Below are 13,311 nucleotides of genomic sequence, written 5' to 3'. Positions count from 1 at the left end.
ACAGAGCAAAACCAAGCAACAATGCACAACAAAACAGCAACAACAACAAACCACGGACAAAGAACAAATTAAAACCCAACAAGAAAGAAAAGCTTGTAGTTAGTTCAAGGATCACTGGCCTTTAGGAGTGTTGAAAGCCATGTTTCCATCTTTCTAACCCTTACCTGAAGAATTCTATGCTCTTCAATTTATATCACATAAAACAAATTTGTCCAAATTTGCATCCCTCAGGAATTCACATAATACGCCTTTGAAATGTCCTTTGAATTTGGGAAAAAGAAAAGCAACGTAAAAGGGCAAAACCAGGGCTTTGGGGGTGGGAGCGGGCGGGCTACAGTATGGTTTCTCAACAAAATTTCTGTAGAACAGCACTTGCTCCCATTGAAGAATGAACACATGCATTGTCATGATGGAAAAGAGGTTCTTTTCCTCACCAGTGCAGTTCAATTTTCTTAAAACATCCTCCGATGAATGTTTGGATTGTGATAAGAGATATAAGAGGCCCCCCAGTTAGAAAAAAGAAACCCGTCCTGCTAATAAGACCTTATGATGAAGTGAGGTCATTTGTTGTGGCTTTCTATCCATAGTCTTTATAACTCCTACCAAATGACAGGGTGGGAACATCCAAATAGTACGTATGGGACTTAGATAAAGGGACTGGCCAGTGATTGCCATTCTGCTTGGTATAAAGTGAGCCTTCAAGAAGCAGGAACAGAGAGAATCTCAGAACCAACAAAGAGGAACTTCTGCAGAGGGGCGTTCACCACAGCGTAGAACAGAGCATGGCAGCATCAAAAGCCACGAGACAGGGGAGTGGGCTTCCAGACTCAGGGAAGGAATACAGCTGAGTGCCTTCAGGCAAGAGATTGCAGAATAGGGTGCCTTTGGAGGATTTATCAGTGCTTGGTAACAGTTGGGCAAGGAAGGCTAAGGGGTCAAGTGAGTGAGACGCTGAGGACCAGAGAGGGAAGTGCCTGATTGTGCAACTGAGAGGAAATGTTGTGTACAAAAGAACTGTGTCCTTAACATTTCTGATTCTCAATTGAAAGCTGTTAGCTTCCCCCGACGTGGATGCTCCCGGGAGGTCACTCTCCCCGGGCTCTGTCCAGGTGGCATAGGGGAGCACAGGGCTCGGTGCCCCGTAATGTACAGTCCTTTTCCACAACGTTGGAGATGAAGCCGGGCCTGGAGCCTGCGCCTGCATATTCCTACAGCTTCTCAGAGTCCCGTGGACAATGACTGAGGAGACAAACCATGCAGGACACAGCCCTCTGATGCACCCCTGAGTCTAGGTTCTAGTCTTTGGCATTCTGGACTTGGTTTTAGTTCCCTGGTGCCGAATTCCAAGTGTCTCATTAAAGTGAGTAAATATGAAAAAAAAAAGAAAGCTGTTAGCTTCTCTTATAAACCTCATAATCGTAGTATTGTGTTGTCTGTGAGTTCTGTGTGGTTATTGGAACAGATTATAAAACCTAGCAGGAATAGTTGGTGTCAAAATAAAGGAAGCTGGAGGGTGAAGGCATGTTTAACCTCTGCCTCACGGGAATTACCCTTACAGAACATATGTAACAGTTAGGGTTTATGTCAACTGGTTTTCTGATCAACTTCATGATGGGATCTTTTGTGAGCAGCCAAGCACTTATGGGAAGAATAATATGGAAGGATGCCCGTTTACTTTGGTAACAGTCTAGATATAATTGAAAGGGAGTTTCATTGGGAGCGTGGCCTACTTACTCCCAGTATACGTTGATACTGCTGGGAGGCTTTCACGCTTTTTCCTGGCCTGGATCCTGCGTCTGTTGCATCGATCTTCAGGGCTTAAGCTAAAAGCAGATTTCCTGCCCACCCCAGGAGCCATCAGAACCTGGCCGACTTGGATTTGTTCAACTTTGCCGGCCACAGGCCTCATCTGACACCCATCAGCCGATGATTTCTTGCTTCACCCTCCTACTTTCAGAAAGAACCTTCAGCTTAACATCTGAACCGTAAATTTGAACTGGCCCGAATTTACCCACTTCGACAACTCTTTGAGCCATTTTACTTGATATAAACTTTTCCTTTTATATACTTATATGAATCGCTAGTTTGCCTCTTTAGAAAATCCACCTATTTAGCAGGTGTGGATTTGGATTTACTTTCTCTTTTATGTAGCTGGAAAAGGTCGGCCATGGCTCCCATACCTTTTCATTGGACCCAGGATGTGATCAGCCACCGCGATCCGCTGAGTAGACCTTTCTTCCTTGATTTTATCTGGCCCAGAAGATTCTCTTGGAAGGCACAGTTTATTGTCCCTTCCTCTCTTGATAGTATCGGTCAATCCAAGACCCATTTCCAGTTACAATTCATTCCACAAGTTATTTTCGTGAGCTTTAATTTTGCTTAAAAGACTGATAAAAAGATCAACTGTTTGAGCTAGTTGGTCTTCGTGCCACAGTTTGGCATTTATTGAGTCTAAAGCTTGCTGAGGCCAACAGGTTTACATAAAATTGAGAATGCCAACCCATGTGGGACCTCCATTTCAGTAACTATCACCTCAGTGATAATCCTATGGGACTCTTCTACAGGTTTCTGGACTTTAGCCACAGTTTCTTCATTGACTGAGGTTGACAGTTACTCCTTTCTTTGCACATTTTTGAGCTTTTCCTGATCCACTTTAAAATTCTTGTTTCATCTGAAAACTCTTGTTTTATGTGAGACAGCATTATGTAAGCTTGTCACAAAGCTTCAATGATTTGTGGAATATGTTCACTTGAGTTATGTTAAAAATTTGTCATTATGCTTAACCTCAAAATCCTTTTTTCCCATGGTACTAAAAGTACTTAAAATTTTTTTAAGACACTTTAACAATAAGAAAACACGTATAGTCCTGAGGAAATTTATCTGTGGCCATCCACTGATCACAGAGACATGCTGAAACCTATTTTGTTTGGAATAAACTCATGTATATATGAACTAGAACTATGGTAGCACTATTTTTCGTCTCACCTTTGTATTACTGTGAGATTGGTTTTGCTATTTCCAATTAAGTATATGTGTTGTTCCAAAGACTTGGAGTTAACAAATCATCTCAGGTCTGTGCTGCTGAATGGGTACCACTGACTACTCAGACAAGGTGGAGACCGTTCTTAAGCTGAGTCTGCCCATGAACCAAATCCACTGCCATTGAGCTGATTATGATTCATAGTGACCCTATAGTACAAAGTAGAGCTTCAAAGGTCCTGACCTTTATGGAAGCAGACTGCAACATCTTTCTGTTGTGCAATGGATGGGATCTGCTAGCCTTTTGGTTAGCTGATAAACATTTAAAGACTAAGGGTCCCAAGTTTGCCAAGACCACTGTTAAAAAGGTGTGCATTTAAAAACTGGAACACAATTTAGAGAGGAAGAAAAGCCTGGTAATTTATTCCCAAAATGCAATCAATGAACCCTCTGGATCACAGCAGTTTGATCCACAGAACGAATCCAAACTCAGGGATTAGTCCTGTAACAGATCATGTGAATGCCATGCTGTTTGTTTTCACCCCCTGGCGCATGGAGTGCGTGAGCCAGAGACTGAGTCAATGGCAGGTGTCACTAAGCAAATAGGGGCTAACCAGTTCTGATTTGATAGTGCCAATAATTTGGTTTTGTTTTCTGCTAATGTCAATTAAGATATGCTATTTCAGATTTACCATGCACTTAAATAATACGTAAAATACTTAAACGTATTTCATTTACAATTTACATTTTATCCACATGAAGGCTTTCATTCTTAAGCCAAAGTAATAAGCAAGTGATATAGATCATCCTGCACTATCTTTTTCTGTTTAAATTAGTTTCCTCAAACAATAGAGATTGATCTGAAAACAGAAAAGTCTGGAATTATAGGTGGTCGTAAATTCTTTGATAACTGAAGTATATCAAAACTATTAAACTTGAAAAGTAATTGTACATTTTCCAGGGTTGTCTAGGATCTATGTTCAAGTACTGTAACCCTCAGTCTACCACATCAAGGGAAATGAAGTGACTTTTCACTTGATGGCGAGACCTTGTAGAAAACCACTAAAAAAAGCACTCTAACATCATCAAGCAGGTCATTGGTCTCCTTGAACAAATTACCCCAGAATAGGGTCTGTCCTTCCATCCTTGCTTAGTGTTATACAAGGAAACCAGGCTTAATTAGGTTTCATTGTATATAGTATTGTTTTGGGGAATATGCTTTGATCAAATTCTCTGTGGCACATATCTGTGTTCAATGATATCTAAAATTAAACACTTAACTCTTGCTTGTAGTTAATGTGAATGTTATACTGACTTATTGATGTTGATTAAATATCTATGCGCCTATGAAATGTTAATCTCTAAAGCTAATTTTAAGTAAAGTACCAAACAATGATTAAACCAAACTATGAGACTCAAGGCCTTTGTCTAAACTAGATACTTTCTCAAACTGAGAATGAACCAAATTGGGGGGGCGGATATCTAGAAGTTTCATAGAGCAATTTTAAAAATATTTAAGTCTTTGACATGTAGAAAGAAATGAAAAATGGATTTCAGAACATGATGGGAATGTTTCCTTGTTCTGATGTCCAGGGTGTATATTAAAAGTGAAATTCCTTCTCCTCTTTCTCTGACAGTCATGAAAGGTTGCTATAACATTCAAGTAGGAGAGGCCACTTGAATGTGATGGAAAACTAAAGATTTGGTAGAGAATCTTAAAACTCAGTTTTAGGGAACCGATTGCAAGAATCTACGTGTAGCCTCCTCCCTGGGGGATGGACAGCAGAGAAGAGGGTGGGGGGAGATGTCGGACAGTGTAACAATGACAAAATAATATTAATTTATGAATTATGAAAGGTTCATGAGGGAGGGGGAGTGGGGAGGGAGGGGGAAAATGAGGAGACTATATTAAGGGCTCAAGTATAAAGTAAATGTTTTGAGAATGATGATGGCAACAAATGTACATACGTGCTTGACACAATGGATGTATGTATGGATTGTGATAAGAATTGTATAAGCCCCCAATAAAATGATTAAGTAAAGCGCATAAAAATGATCATGAATATAAGTTCCTTCATCAGGGTAATAAAAAAGGTTGCTTTGAATTATTGTTCAAAATTCAAAATACCAAGTGCGCTAGATAAAAATAATATAACCCCCGTAAAATACATTTTAACTGTAACACCTGATTAGAAATGCTTGTCATATGGTCTATTAGTAGGGAAAAAAAAAACAGTGAAAAAACAGTGGAGCCAAGTATACTAGATCAATCATAAAAGGTCTTTTTCTTCTGTTGTCTAAAAAATTCACAAAGAATGTGTTTACCGTTGGAATTGCATCTTCTTCTTGTAGATTGTGGCAAAGTCCCATTTTTAGGGGATGCAGTCCTCAAAGGAAAAGTCTTTTTATCTGTATTGCATGGCAGCAAACTATTCTACGTTCAGTTCTTTGCCATCTCATTCCCTGAGTCCACTTCTTGTCCTTGAACTCATTTCACAGTTTTGTTGCCAGCTAGAAGCTATTGCCTTGCTCACAGGAATAGCTCAGATAAAATATTCTCAGCGTCAACACTTTAACGGTGTCCTGACAGCTGTATAATATCTGCTGAGCTGCCCATTATTCCTCATGGAGCCTAGTGACAGTTCTCATTTCTTCTAAACTCTTTCTCTTTGCCAGTGGCCTACTTATTATTATAATATTTCCTTGGGTTTTTTTTTCCCAATTTTGAAAGAGGGATTTGTACAAAGAATTTACCAATAGTATGACAAGAGATTGGAGAAGTGAAACTTGGCAGGATTCTCACGGTCAAATCTCTCTTGGCTCTATCAAGCTCTATCACATCATCCTCTCAAGGCTGAGCCCACCTGGGAGGCCAGCATTCACCCGGCCATTGTGGCAAAGACGCCTTCTCAGGACATGATTTATGTCCAGGGGTTATTATTTTTTAAGATGAAGTGTATTTTTCTTAAAATGTACTTATTTTCAAATAGTCAAATAAAATGTTACTTCTCCATAGTTAGAGGAAGATAGAAAGCAAACAAAACAAATTTAGATATCCAGGAATTTGAAAACATTTTAAACACCAACAGATATTTACTGAGTGCTTAAAATATGCCAGATGTGTTCTATTTGCTTGCTGTACATCAATGAACCGATTAGACAAAGATCTCTCCCAGATGGGGCTTGTATTTTTTAATAAGGAGGACACTCATGATTATGTTTCTTTTTATAATAATGTTCAAACCAGGCTGCCTGTGGGGTACACTGTATTATTATAAACTGTATTCTAAATACCCAGTAATGTAATTGGTATGTGTCTTATCTTCTTTATCCTGCCTTGGTTCCAGTAGGAGGTGACAGCAACTTGTCACTGATACAACCGGTGCTAGTCCCATTCATACCTTCCCGTGCAGATGCAGTTCTCACTCTCAGGAGCTAGTTAATGTTTCCCCCCCAGAGTAGCTATTCTAGAGAGCTCCGGATGTCTTCTCAAATCGCCCCTCTTCATCCTCTTCTCTTCCTTTAGGCTCAAAGATTCACCCCTACTGCTCTAGAGTATCAAGACTGGACTCCTTCAAGTTGTTTGGCTTAGGGATAGGCTCTCGGTTGTTATAAACCGGACTACCTGTATTTTATATGTGACTATCAGGCACCTTTTAAATTTGTTTGCCAACTGCCCTTCCTCCCCTTGGCCCAGGCACAGCCTTTGGGTATTTTTATGAAGCACTACTGCAGCTTACCTTTCAAAAACAAACACTCACACAAAAAACACAGTGCTGTGAAAAAAAAATAGCATAGTGTAGTTATCAAAACACTTTCCAATGAAGAGAAGAGCTCGTAAACAGAAGGCATGTAAATTATTTTTGTAAAAATACAGCCCAGGCAAACCCCAGTTAAAACGTCAACTTCCTGACAACTCTTACACAGTAAAAAGCAAACACTGCCATCCAGTCAAAGCTGACTCACAGTGACCCCTGTGGATTTCCGAGATTGAGACTAGAAAGCCCAGTCTTTCTCCCTTGAAGCTACTAGGAGTTTCGAACTGCAGACCGTGCAGTCAACATGTACCATTACTCCACCAGGGCTCCTATATGTGTCCTTTAATACAGGGCTTCGGATGAGTTCTACTAGAGCAGAGGCAGTGCAGCAGGAGTGGAGAGGAATTTTTACAATCTGGGTCATTTGTCATGGTACCTAGAATGGGGAAATTGCAGATGAAAGCCTTGAATGGGATGACCAGAAGAGGTGTAGTGAGCCCTGTTTGGAGCCTGATGTGTACGATTGGATTATTGGCAGGATTGTAAAGAGACATACATTCAAAGTGCAATGGTTAGCTACTATCTCTGAATAGGACACCATCATTTTTTAAAATTTAAATCATTTTATTTGGGGGCTCTGACAGATTTGAGAGGGCACTGTCATCTGCCTTATTTGAAATCCTGCTTTCATGTTTATATATTTGTACTGACTTTGAAACAAGCTTGATCTGCAACAAATTCTTCCCCACAATCATCTTTGCTTGTTGCGTGTCCAGCGCTTAAGTAATTGGAAGAGCTTTGAGCATTTTCTTGCATTGTTGTTGTTCGGTGCCAATCAGTCAGCTCCGACTCATAGTGACCGTCCACACAACAGAATGAAACATGTCACCATTCTGTGCCACCCTGAAAACTGTTGCTTTGTTTGAGCCCATTGATGCAGCCCCTGTGTTAATCTACGCCATTGGGATTTTCCGCTGTCACCATCTACCAACCATGATGTCCTTCTCCCAGGCTTTTTGTTTTTGTTAGGGACCATCGAGTCAGTTCAAACTCAGAGCAGCCTGATGTACAACAGAACAAAACACTATTCAGTCCAGGGACCCTTCATGATTGTGTTTATGTTTGAGTCCATTGCTGTAGCCCCTATGTCAATCCATCTTGTCCCAGCCCAATACGTAAGTCTCCTGTCCTTGCCTCTAAAGAGCATTCTGACTGTACTTCCAAGAGAGATTTGTTTGTTCTCGTGGCAGTCCATGGTACTTTCAATATTCTTGACCAACACTATTGTTCAAATGCATTTATTTTCCTTCAGTATTCTTTATTCACTGTCCAACTTTCACATATATTTGTAAACATGACCATGGGCTGGGTCAATGCAAAGTGACATCTTTGTTTTTAATACTTTAAAGGGGTCTTTGGAAGTTGATTTTCCCAATCCAATAAGTTTTTGGACTTCCTGACAGCTGTTTCATGGCATTGATTGTGGATACAAGTAAAATTAAATCCTTGACAATTTCAATCTTTGATCTGTTTATCATATTGCTAGTTATTATTGAGGTGGTTCAAATGGCTGGGTGCCATTGAGGTGGTTCCAACCCATAACAACCCTATGCACAGCAGAGCACAACACTGCCTGCCATGCACTGTCCTCACAAATGTTCCAGTGCTTGAGCCCACTGTTGCAGCCATTGTCTCAATGCATCTCGCTAAGGGCCTTTTCTAGGAGCTGGTCTCCCTGACCACATGTCCAAAGAATGTGAGAGGAAGTCTCACCATCCTTGCCGCTAAGGCGTATTCTGGCCATATTTCCAAGACAAACCTGTCTGTTCTTTTGGAAGCCCATGATACCGTCAACATTCTTTGCCAGCACCACAACTCAAATGCATCGACTCTTCTTTGGTCTTCCTTATTCAGTGCCCAAATTTCACATCCATATGAGGCACTTGAAAATATGGCTTGGATTAGGAATACCTCGGTACTCAAAGTAGCATCCTTGCTTTTCAATACTCTAAAGAGCTCTTGTGCAGCAGTTTCACCCAGTGCAATGTGTCTTTTGATCTCTTGACTGCTCCTTCCATGAGCATTGATTGTGGAAGCAAGCAATGCAAAGTCCTTGACAACTTCCATCTTTTCTCCATTTATCATGCTGTTACCTGTTGGCCCCGCTGTGAGGATTTGGGTCTTCTGTTACAATGAGGTTTATGTGTACCACTGGGAGGATTTTCGTTTTCTTGTTGTCTCTTGATGCCGAGGTGTAAACTTTCTTGAAGGTTGCAGTCAATGATCTTCACCAGCAAGTGCTCCACGTTTTCTCCATCTCTAGCGAGTACCCTGTGGCCTGTTAAAGTTTGTTAAAGGAGTCTCTCTCTGATTCCGATTCCATTTTCATCTTCGTAGTTCAGCTTCTTGGATTACTTAGTCAGCATACAGACTCCATAGATATGGCTAATGGATACCACCCTGATTCACACAATTTCTTGATTTTAAAACACAGAATATTCCCTTGTCCTGTTTATATAACTGCACTTGGTCTAAGTACAGGTTCCACATGAGCACAATAAGTACTCTGAATTTACCATTCTTCATAATATCATGCATAATTTGTTAGCATCCACACAGACAATCTTACAGTCAGGAGTCAAGCGTTTACCCATTGCATCAGTAGGGCTCCTTGAAATAAGTTCGACAAATCAAGTTCAAGAGTTAAGGTGGTTTTTGCAATTGAAGGAAGTACCTTTTAAACAGTAAGTGAAAAAATAGTTACACAAATACGTATGTTAGCATTTAAGTATTTAGTAACAAATTTTACCATCAAAATACTGCTGAAATTGTAGTCATAAAATTGAAATGGGAAAATTTAGTATAATTGGCAACCTACTTTGAAGTTATTGTCTCTAGCAATGCTTATTAGACTCTGTGAATTAGTACTTCAAGAAAATCACTTTTATTAATTTCTGAGTTCACTTAATGACATTTTGGAAAATATGCTTAATGAAATGCTTAAAATGAAGCTTTACAAAACTCTTCTGCTACCTATATCCTTTTTTATTAATAGAAAAGTGTTTTTATAATGTCCTGCCATAGGAATTTTCCATAATTTCAAGAAAGAAAATGCTTAATTCATTGGGTCTTTGTAATACCAATAAAAAAGAAAATTAAATAATGTGTCACAGTGTTCTTGATTCATTTAATTGTAAATACCAGTTTTCCATCAAATAAGTCCCCAAGTCACGTGAGAAATATGTAGATTATGATGACAGCAACAGACGAGCTAAATTGAACAAGTGCTGCCAGAAATAAACATGAATCCACTACATTTTTTACTAATTCTAAAAATGCACAGAAAATAACCATTTTATCTCATAAGGGGATATATTTTTGAAATATTTAGCCATAATTGAATAGAACATGAAGCACTGATCAACTCAAACCAAACTCACTGCTCTTGAGTTCATCTGAGTCATAGAGACCCCAAGGCTTTACGAGGTCGGAAATGTTTCTGAAGGGACTGCTTTATCTCCCCCTGCAGTGTGGCGGGTGCGTTCTAACATCCCAATGCTCCATGCGCAACCCCATGTTCAACCTTCTGTGCCCAACAGGGCTCCTTTGAATTTGGCACAGTTCCTAAAAATAGTGAAAATTGATGAAAGCATTGTAACATCAGGAAAAGGCTAATATCATCATAGACTTTTTACCATTCTATTTCACTTATTTTTTACCACTCTACTTTTTAAATTCTGTAAATCAGTTGACACATCCCACAGAATTTTAGTTCCAATGACTCAGATCCAGCCTTAGCAATGTCAATAGCTCTTGAAGAAGAAAGTAAGTCTATCGAAGGTATGTTTTATCGTTCTATATTTTTCTTTGGGGGGGACAGATAAGAATTTGTTTTGAAATTGAAAAAAGGCTCAGATAAATCTCTTCCAATCCTTGACAGAAATGCAAATCTGTATGCATTTTTCTTACAGTTTTCTGCAGAGACGAGGAGACCTGGTGGCATAATGGTTATGTGCTGGGCTGCTAACTATGAGGTCAGCGGTTTGAAATCACAAGCCATTGCACGGGAGAAAGTCAATAGTTATGGTGTCAGAAACTCATAGGGGCAGTTCTGCCCTTTCTTTTCGGGTTGACTTGAGGGGATGAGTTTGGTTTTTTTTGGTCTCCGTAGAAAGAAGCAATAGACTGAAGGGTTATACTACTTGTCAACTTGACCCAAAGACTTATACCTGCTCAGATTCCCAAAGCTATTATCTTCACTGACCCTCATGAAAAGAAAATCTAACCACTACATTCACTGCTTTGAATATAAAAATATTACTTTTTAATTTTAGAGTAGGACTAGGAAGGGATTAGACACAGAAATGCTTATGAATAACAACAGAACATTGTCTAAGATAGTTCTGTAAAATAAGTCCCTCAGTTGAGAAAGTACTCAGAATCCAACTTCTCAAAGTGGAGTAGCTCTTAAGGTCATGGATAGGGCAAAGCTTTCAGAACCTTCTCCTGCTAATGGAGCATGGCTCAAAATGAGAAGAAACCACTGCAAATATCCCTTAATAATTGGAACTCAGAATACAGGAAGTGTGAAATTAGGAAAATTGGAAGTTGTTAAAAACGAAATGGAATGCATAATGATGGATGTCCCAGGCTTTAGTGTGAACTGAAATAGACTAACATTGGCCATTTTGAGTTGGAAAATTAGTGGTTTCCCATGGCAGGAATGACATTTAAAAGAAATGGTGTGGCATCTATTGTCAAAAATAACTTTTTGGGAGATGGGGAGGTAGGGGAAAGGAAGTGGTGTTGACAAACTCAGGGACATGGGAACAACAAGTGATCCAAAATCAGTGGTGAGGGGGGTGTAAGAGACCTGGTAGGGCTTGATCAAGGACAATGTAACTGAGAGGAATTACTGGAACCCATATGAAGGCTGAGCATGATAGTGGGATAAGAGGAAAGTAAAAGGAAATAGAGGAAAGAACGAGGAGGCAAAGGGCATTTATAGAGGTCTAAATGCAGACATGTACATAAGTAAATATATTTATATATGATGATGGGGAAATAGATCTATCTGCATATATTTAAAGGTTTAGTATTAAGGTTGCAGCTGGACATTGGGCCTCCACTCAAGTACTACCTCAATGCAAGAACACTTTGTTCTATTAAACTGGCATTCCATGATGCTCACCTTCCTGACACTATCGCTGAAGACAAAGTGGGAGCATAAGCAAATGTGATGAAGAAAGTTGATGGTGCCTGACTGCCAAAAGATATAACATCTGGGGTCTTAAAGGCTTGATGATAAACAAGTGGCCATCTAGCTCAGAAGCAACAAAACCCACATGGAAGAAGCACACCAGCCTATGTGATCGCGAGATGCTGAAGGGATCAGGTATTAGGCATCAAAGAACAAAAAAGTATATCATTGTGAATGAGGGGAAGTGTGGACTGGGGATACAAAGCCCATCTGTAGGCAACTGGGCATCCCCTTACAGAGAGGTCACGGGGAGGAGACAAGTCAGTCAGGGTGCAGTGTAGCAATGATGAAACATACAACTTTCCTCTAGTTCTTTAATGCTTCCCCCCACCATCCCCACTATCATGATCCCAATTCTACCTTACAAATCTGGCTAGACCAGAGGATGTGCACTGGTACAGATAGGAACTGGAAACACAGGGAATCCAGGGCAGATGATCCCTTCAGCACCAGTGGTGAGAGTAGTGATACCGGGAAGGTAGAGGGAGGGTGGGTTGGAAAAGGGGAACCAATTACAAGGATCTACATATAACCTCCTCCCTGGGGGACGGACAACAGAAAAGTGGGTGAAGGGAGATGTTGGACAGTGTAAGACATGACAAAATCATAATAATGTATAAATTATTAAGGGTTCATGAGGGAGGGAAAGCAAGTGTTTTGAGAATGATGATGGCAACAAATGTACAAATGTGCTTGACACAATGGATATACAGTGAACCCTCGCTTATCGCGGTTAATCGGTTCTAGACCCTACCGTGATAAATGAAATTCCGCGAAGTAGGATTCCTTATTTGTAAATCAAATATTTTCATAGTTAGAGCATAGAGGACATGAAAAAACACCTTTTAGTCACCATTACAGTCGTATTACCCAATTTATTAAACGAAAAAGGGAAAATACAGTAAAACATTTTGGACATTACAATTATCATTTATTATATTATTTATGGCATCTAGTTTACAGCATGCAGAAGAGGATTCTGGTTGAGGTTTGTCTGCTGTAAAACTCTGATAGAGCTGCCTTGCCTTCTCCCGGATGACTATCGAATCCAACGGATGTTTTTCTTGCGCCTGTCATTGATCCAAACAGCTAGGACAGACTCCGTTTTTATTATGAACTTATTACGACTTGTCACAATGTGCTTTGCTTCCTTGTTGAAAGTGAAAGTAGCCGTAGCACGGATGTTTTTTTCCTCTTTACGGATGGAGCGAACGGAAGACTCATTCAAGTCGAAATGGCGTGCAAACTCCACGATTTTCTTGCCATCTTTGATCATATCCAAAAGTTTTACCTTTTCCTGGATGGTGAGCATCT

At 39.9% G+C, this 13,311-nt stretch overlaps 1 non-coding gene across 1 annotated transcript; it reads left to right on the top strand.

Moving 5' to 3' along the window:
* Positions 1 to 1,062: 1,062 nt before the first annotated feature.
* LOC115868349 lies at positions 1,063 to 1,269 on the top strand. Its single transcript, XR_004045528.1, has one exon. It is a non-coding gene; the product is annotated as a small nucleolar RNA SNORA73 family (small nucleolar RNA).
* The last annotated feature ends 12,042 nt before the right edge of the window (positions 1,270 to 13,311 follow it).

This window comes from Echinops telfairi, unplaced genomic scaffold (genome assembly GCF_000313985.2).
Source record: "Echinops telfairi isolate 266 unplaced genomic scaffold, ASM31398v2 ScPeMD7_9;HRSCAF=40, whole genome shotgun sequence".
Taxonomy (NCBI): Eukaryota; Metazoa; Chordata; class Mammalia; order Afrosoricida; family Tenrecidae; genus Echinops; species Echinops telfairi.
This window is presented reverse-complemented; position numbering and strand designations above follow the sequence as displayed.